This window comes from Hyla sarda, chromosome 11 (assembly GCF_029499605.1).
Source record: "Hyla sarda isolate aHylSar1 chromosome 11, aHylSar1.hap1, whole genome shotgun sequence".
Classification (NCBI taxonomy): domain Eukaryota; kingdom Metazoa; phylum Chordata; class Amphibia; order Anura; family Hylidae; genus Hyla; species Hyla sarda.
In genome coordinates this window covers 74,742,225-74,750,726 of record NC_079199.1, presented here as the reverse complement: position 1 = coordinate 74,750,726, position 8,502 = coordinate 74,742,225, and the positions used below count along the sequence as shown (strand labels likewise).

Sequence of the window (8,502 nt, the reverse complement as noted above, 5' to 3'; positions counted from 1 at the left end):
TATATATATAGAGATAGATGGGTGGATAGATAGATAGATAGATAGATAGATAGATAGATAGACATACATACACACATACACACATACACACATACACACATACATACATACATACATATGTGTGTATTGTTGGAGTTGCAAACATGGGTGCACTTGACAAACTCAGTGCGGCTATTCCCCATTGAAAGATTGTTGCACCCAGGACCCTTAGCACTGGGATATGCTACTCAATACCACTGGCATGGCCAGGTGTAAACAACATCTGACCTTTGTTGTGTATGTAACCATGGAGATTGTGATGTCGCCTAGGCCCACCAAAGAACAGCCTTGTCAGAAGCAGCACTGCCATGAGCAGAAGTAGCAGCACCATAGGTTGTCAAATAAGTTGGATTTAACCAAGACAAGTGAGTCCAATAGGATGCAGGTATGTCCTCTATCCTTACAGCTTCCCGTGGCTGTTGGTTTTATACCGTTTGGGGACAGCCAAGGAGGCGTCAGCAGGCAACACAGGTAAGTGTGTGCTTGTATGTGTGTGTGTGTGTGTGTGTGTGTGTGTGTTTCCTATGCAGATCCTAAACCCAGTATCAAATGCAAGTAGGAGGAGTAAGAAGGGTTCCTGCCAAAGCCAGGTTATGGATTGCATTTAAAAATGGTCCATCAGAGTGAAATGGACTCCCATCTTCCTGCTTAGCAATAATGATATGGGTTTAGGGTCTGCTATGTGTACTGGTGGGTGACTGCCACCCAGCCAGAGTGTGTATGGGAGGCTGCCAGCCAGCCTCCCTTCCTACAAGTAGTGATGGTGCATGTGAAGGGGACAGCGTTGGTTCCTCCCCTTTCACAGTTATCACTTCTCATCCTTCCTTTTGGCTGGTATCAAATGTGGTGTCTGTTTATATCAGTTTAATATCTGATATGTCCCCTGTCTGATAGCATATATTAAATGCACCACCAGGTTTCAGTGTTGGAAAGAAAGATTATCTGTTTATTTGCTGCAGCTGCTTGCTGGCTAGTCCAGTGGGCCCCTACTGCAGGCAATAGACAATAGGTGGTGCCTATGTGCCTAGGTGGATAGGACATCAGCTATGAGGCATTTGTTTGTACAAACTGCTGCTCACAACTAATGTTGTAATATAGTGTCTCCATCTGCTGGTGGTATTGAATAAGCAATAGTGCAATGATAGGGTCTGAAAAAGAAGAAAAATAAGAAGCAGCAGCATAGGAAAGAAGGAAAACATGGAGAGAAGAAAAAAAGAAGGTAAAAATGAGGTGAAAACATGTTTAAAAAAGTATTTCCATCTCTCTCTCTCTCTATATATATATATATATATATATTTAAAAGAAAAAAAATTATATATATACATATAGAGAGAGAGAGATAAATATATATATAGAGATAGATGGGTGGATAGATAGATAGATAGATAGATAGACATACATACACACATACACACATACACACATACATACATACATACATATGTGTGTATTGTTGGAGTTGCAAACATGGGTGCACTTGACAAACTCAGTGCGGCTATTCCCCATTGAAAGATTGTTGCACCCAGGACCCTTAGCACTGGGATATGCTACTCAATACCACTGGCATGGCCAGGTGTAAACAACATCTGACCTTTGTTGTGTATGTAACCATGGAGATTGTGATGTCGCCTAGGCCCACCAAAGAACAGCCTTGTCAGAAGCAGCACTGCCATGAGCAGAAGTAGCAGCACCATAGGTTGTCAAATAAGTTGGATTTAACCAAGACAAGTGAGTCCAATAGGATGCAGGTATGTCCTCTATCCTTACAGCTTCCCGTGGCTGTTGGTTTTATACCGTTTGGGGACAGCCAAGGAGGCGTCAGCAGGAAACACAGGTAAGTGTGTGCTTGTATGTGTGTGTGTGTGTGTGTGTGTGTGTGTGTGTGTGTGTGTGTGTTTCCTATGCAGATCCTAAACCCAGTATCAAATGCAAGTAGGAGGAGTAAGAAGGGTTCCTGCCAAAGCCAGGTTATGGATTGAATTTAAAAATGGTCCATCAGAGTGAAATGGACTCCCATCTTCCTGCTTAGCAATAATGATATGGGTTTAGGGTCTGCTGTGTGTACTGGTGGGTGACTGCCAACCAGCCAGAGTGTGTATGGGAGGCTGCCAGCCAGCCTCCCTTCCTACAAGTAATGATCACAGATTGTATTATTTGGTTTTTTGTTTGATCTCTTGTGCCTTTCTATTGCAGGATTGAGCTGAATGTTAGAGTAGCATGGTGTGCGATGTATAGCTTAGGGAACCTTTGCTGTGTATTGTACTATCATGCTTTGTGTGACTGTAATTTATTGTACGACTTGTAATGACTGAACGGAAAATAAAGCTCTTTCAATCAAAAAAATCTGTTCTTATCAGTTTAATATCTGATACGTCCCCTATCTGGGGACCATATATTAAATGGATTTTTGAGAACGGGGCCGATTTCGAAGCTTGCTTCCGTCGCCCTATGCATTGACCCGATATGGCAGTATCTTCGGGTACAGTGCACCACCCCCTTACAGGGTTAAAAAGAAAGATTCCTACTTTCATTGCTACCTGCTTGCTGGCTAGCCAGCTAGCCAGCCCTGTGGGTCTTGCTGCTGCTGCAGCCAAAAAACAAAAGGTGGTGCTGCTGCTGCTGCTGCTTCTGCTTCTGCTTGTGTCTGGCCGCTGTTGGAGCGTCCAGGCACAGGACTTCTGCTGCTGCTGACTAAATGGCCTCCTTAATTGGATCATCTGAGCAGCCAGCACACCTGTGCAGGTAGGGCATGACATGATAGGCAGCTGCCTTATAGCGGGTGGGTGCTGAATGTTCCTAATTGACAAAATAAGATTAATGCTTATGAAGAAATATAAAATCTCATCCCTTCCCCAATATCGCGCCACACCCCTACCCCTTAATTCCCTGGTTGAACTTGATGGACATATGTCTTTTTTCGACCGTACTAACTATGTAACTATGTAACATAACATGGGGGGGTCTCCTGGCTGTTCACACAGGTGTGTCATTGCTGTACATTGACCATGCATTGCTTCTGTGGTATTGCAAAGGCAAAGACAAATGCTTCCAGCCATCCATTGCACTAATGGATTGGTCATCAGCTGGCTGTCTATGTCCCGCATCAATATAGACCAAAGTACAGAGGGTTAGGCTATGCTATTGTGCACCTACCTGATGCATCAGAAGGTGCGAGGCCTTTGCTAAATTCTGTGCACAGACTTTGAGATCTATGCTTTAGACTGTATCTAAACCTGCTCCAACATGGACTGACATTCTGGCCTACTTTCAGCCGATGCGACTTGTCTGTCGCTGAACAGTCGCTTTTTATGTATTCAGCACCTATGTATAATGTTGTAAAAATGCTCTAGAAGCTAAAGTCGCAGAAATGTCACACATATTTGGCCTGCAACTTTCTGTGCGACAAATTCAGACAGGAAAAATCAGTATAAATCCTTAGAAAATTATCCCCCAGTGTCTCCATCTGCTGGCGGTATTGAATAAGCATTGCTGCACTGATGGGGTATGCATTAGACGAAAAAAAAAGAAAAAGAAGAATAATACGCCCAGAAAAGAGGCGAAAAGGAGAAAAACGTAAAAAAACGTGAAAAAAAAGTAAGAGGAAGAGAAGGGAAAAAAAGGTGGAAATGGGTTTAAAAGTGATTTCGGCGGAGAAATATATATATATATATATATATATATATACGCGCACACACACACATATATATAAACGTATTCTCCGTTGAGATATTGCAGCCGCTGCTGTGTCCAGGCCCAGGAGCCTTAGCACTGTGCTGTGATGTCACTCAATACCACTGACATCACTAGGTGTAAACAACATCTCACCTTTGCTGTGTATGTGACTATGGAGCTGTTTGGTGATGTCGTCTATTATGGCCTTCATAGAAGCAACAGGAGATTGTTGCATCCATCTAGAACCCTCAGAACTACAGTGCTATGATGTCACTCACTTCCACAGGCCTTGCAGAGTGTAAACAACAACAACCCAGCTTTGTTGTGTATGTAACCATAGGGATTGTGATGTCACCTAGAACCTTCACAGCAGCGACAGCTTTATGAGGAGCATCAGCACTGCTCTGCCTGAGCAGAACCATCACCGCCATAGGTTGTCAAATAACCCGGATTTAGCCCACACAGGTAAGTCCAATAGGGTGCATGCATGTCCTCTATGCTTACAGCTTCCCGTGGGTGTTGGTTTGATACCGTTTGGGGACAGCCAAGGAGGCATCTGCAGTCAACAAAGGTAGGTGTGTGCTTGTGTGTGTGTTTCCTATGCAGATCCTAAGCCCAGTGTCACATGCAAGTAGGAGGAGTAAGAAGGGTTCCTGGCAAATCCGGGTTATGGATTGCATTTAAAAAGGCCCCGTGGGAGTGCAATGGGCCCCTGTCTTGCTGCTTAGCAATAATGGTATGGGTTTAGGTTCTGCTGTGTGTACTGGTGGTTGACTGCCCCCCAGCCCAGAGTGTGCATGGGAAATTGTCTGGCAGCCTCCCTGACAGCAAGCAGTGATAGTGCCCATGAAGGGGACCTTGTTGGGCCCGCCCCTTTCACGGTTATCGCTTCTCGGCCTTTTGGCTAAGATCAAGAGGTGCGAGGTGGATTGCAGGAGCTATCCCTTGCGGGGGCTACTGTGAATTGTGCGATAATGGCTTTCCAGAGCCGAATTAATTACCTGAAAGATGGAGAGACCAGGATAAAGAATGGATTTCGTGTGGATATCCTTGAAAGTGCATTGGACAAGTTCAGCTTGGAACATCTTGTGAAGAACATCTTCCTAAAGACCTTGCTGGTGAAAAAGCAGGATATTCTATGTCTGCAGCAGCATGGGAGAGCTTCATATGTCCTTGTGCTTGAATCTCACAGCGCCTGTCAGAATCTGCACTACCAATTAAAGTCCAAGCTGAATTCACCTGAGCTGGATGGACTTACCTTCACTGTGTTATACACTGCAGGAGAGACAAACCTGGTGGTGTTCATGTACAATCCGTATGTGAATCTGGCTGACATTGGGCGCTTTCTCCAGAGATATTGCTCTGAGGTGAAAGGAGGAGAGAAAATCTTCAATACAGAGGATCTCTGGACTGGTAAATACAAGTTCCGTGTGAAGTTTAGAGCTGATCCTGATGGAATTGAGGGCATGCAACATCCGCCCTCCAGCTTTACAATTGGCAGAGACAGAGGCTACCTGTTTTATAACAACATGCCGGAATTTTGCAGAAAATGCAGGAGCTTTGGCCACAGACAGGATGCTTGCACTTCACCATCTGTGCAGTTCTGTGGTCGCTGCGGCAAAGCTGGACATACCTCAGGAGGTTGCACGGAGGAGGTGGTGTGCAATCTCTGCGGGCAACGTGGACATGTGTTCAAAGACTGTCTGTACAGGTCCAGAACTTGGGCGGAGGTCGCTGCATCATCTTGTGACCAGGCTGCTGCTGCTGCTATTGCTGCCACACCCGAGGCTGGATCCAAACCTGTGGACACTATTCAGACTGCGGATCCTGTTCCTGTTGCTGTTACTGTTGGGTCTGTTCAGACTGCAGTCTCTGCAGTTAAAAAGAAAGAGACTGTAAAACCTGCTGCTGTAAAGCCAGATGTTATCCAGCGGAAAGTTGGTGGCAGTGAACCCCGTGCTGTCCCTGCTGTCACCATGGGGGCGGTGGAGTCGGTGGTCGCTGTCACTGAGTCGGACTTTGCCGAGTCAGATATGGAGCAGGGATCATCTGTGGCTACACTTGCAAGAGACTGGTCAGAGGAAATGGAGGTTGAAGACTTGAAAAAAAAGAGAAAGAAAGATCCTGTTGTCTCAGATGTGAACAGTGGCCAAACAAAACGGTTACTGGTTGCACCATCTCAAGTAATCCAGGAACTTACATCTCCTGAGTCTGAGGCAGCAACTCCTGAAAAGGGTTAAATGGCTACCATCAGCATTGCCTCGCTTAATGCGAGAGGAATAAAGAGTCCTGCAAGGAGGGCTGCTTTTTTTTCATTTTTGTCAACTTTGAATGCAAGAATTTTTCTAATTCAAGAATGTGGAATTTATCATCACATGAATTATGAATACCTGAGAACTGACTGGATATATGGCCCATCTATCTGGTCAGGTGACAACTCAAACAAGAACTCTGGAGTTGGAATACTTTTTAAGGGCCAGGACTTTAACATCATGTCCTTTGTGGAAATTGTGCCTGGGAGGGCATTGCTTGTGAATGTACAATATAATGGAGTGGAGTTGAGGATTATTAACATCTATGCCTCCCCTGTTAAAGAAGAAAGATCCTCCCTCCTAGAGATTGTGCAGTTGTATTTGCATGGAGCTACCTCTCTTGTCTTGGGAGGAGATTTTAACTGTGTGTTGCCTGATGAGAGGAGAGTCTCTGGGTCTGTGAGAAAAGACAAGACTGAAGTGCAGCTGAAGAATCTAATTCAGGACAACAGATTGCAAGATGCCTGGAGAAGTCAAAACCCATCTGACCCTGGTTACACCTGGGAAAGTAACATCTATAAATCCAGAATTGACTTTGTCCTTATTTCTGAAAATATAAAAATAAATAATGCTAAACTCACAGATAATGTCTTGTCTGACCACAAACTTCTCTCTGTGGAAATTTACTTACCTGATGTCATCAAAGGGAAAGGTGTTTGGAGACTGAACTCACAGCTCCTAGAAGATGAAATCATAAAGAGAGACTTTGTTATTTATTATAAAAAACTAAAAAATCTCCAACAGCGGTTTGCATCAATGCTGGACTGGTGGGAGCATGCAAAGGCCAAAATAAAAGAATTTTTTATGCGTGCTGGTGTGAACAAAGCCAAGGAGAAGCAAAGGTGGTTTAAAAGGCTAAACACAAAACTGCAAACCTGTTACCAGCTGAGGAGCATTGGTGTGAACATGGATGATACAATTGTAAAGGTGAAAGAGGAGATAAAGAAAGCTGTGGAAGGAAAAGGTAAAGAAATTATTTATAATGCAAAAGTGGAACATATGGAAAAAAATGAGACTTGCTCACGCTTCTTTTTAAAGAAACTTGTTGAAAAGAAAGAATTAATAAAAAATCTTGATGGTGAGACTACTAAAGATGGACTTTTAAATAAAGCACACAGTTTTTATCATGATCTTTTTAGTGAAAAACACATTGACTCTGACTTTTTACCCGAAGTAATGGACTCTGTGCAATATTGTCTGAGTGATCAGGACAAAGATGTTTTGTGCAATAGTGTGAATATGGCTGAAGTGGAAAGTGCAGTAAAGAGTTTTTTAAAAGGGAAAACTCCTGGATCTGATGGATTACAAATAGAATTTTACCTGTCTTTTTGGGAAATTTTAAAGTCTGATTTTTATGCTGTTCTTAAAGAGGTTTTTAACTGTGAGAAGCTGCCTGAGTCCTGGAGGAGTGGTGTGGTGACTTTGTTGTACAAGAAAGGAGACAAGACAAAGCTAGAAAATTGGAGACCAATCACTCTACTCAATGTGGACTATAAAATTTTTGCAAAAATCTTGGTCAACCGCATGAAGCTAGTGATTGAGACGGTGATCCACCCTGACCAAGTATGTGGTGTCCCAGGGCGTGCAGTGTGGGAGCATCTCAATGTCATCAGAGATGCCATCTGGTACCAGCAGGAGCGCCAACAGAAGCTTGCAGTGTTATCTCTTGATTTTATGAAAGCATATGACAGAGTTTCCCACCAGCATTTATGGACTGTTTTAAAAAAGATGGGTTTTCCAGAGAGTTTTATCAAGCATGTTGCACTTTTATACAATGACTGCTTTAGCAAAATTTTAGTCAATGGGTTTTTATCTGAAGATGTTTTACTGAGTTCGGGCGTTAAGCAAGGATGCCCTTTGTCACCGCTGCTATTTATATGTGCAATAGAACCCCTACTGGCTATGCTGAGAAAGGACAAGGTGATCAGAGGGGTCCCCATACCAGGGGGTAATGGACAGTTTACGAAAACCCTTGCATATATGGATGATGTCACCATTTTATGTGACTCAGAAGTATCTGTCAGAAGAGCCTTGATGAAGACTGAATTTTTTTGCCAAGCATCTGCTTTTAAACTAAATATTGCTAAATGTGAATGTTTGGGGATTGGGAAGTGGTCAAATACAGACATCCCCCAACTAAAGATCCAGAGTGAGAAAATAAAGGTTTTAGGAGTGGTTTTTAATGCAAAAAATGATGGAGAGGAGAGTTGGAACATTATTAAAGAAAAGGTACAGAAAAAAATTGACTTTTGGAAGCTTAGGAAACTATCAATTGAAGGGAAGCTTTTAATTATACGTTCCTTGCTTTTACCTGTTTTATTGTACCTTAACACAGTGTTTCCTCCATCAGAGACTGTTCTTAAAAACCTGCAAAAACAATTTTTTCATTTTATCTGGAGTTCAAGGATGGAAAAACTCAAGAGAGACATTATGTACAAGCTGCACAAAAATGGAGGTAAAAACGTTCCTAATCTTAAAA

General features: G+C 43.1%; 1 pseudogene; it reads left to right on the top strand.

The window, feature by feature from the left end:
• The first annotated feature begins 2,362 nt into the window (after positions 1 to 2,362).
• Positions 2,363 to 2,534, top strand: LOC130296132 (U2 spliceosomal RNA; annotated as a pseudogene).
• Positions 2,535 to 8,502: the final 5,968 nt, after the last annotated feature.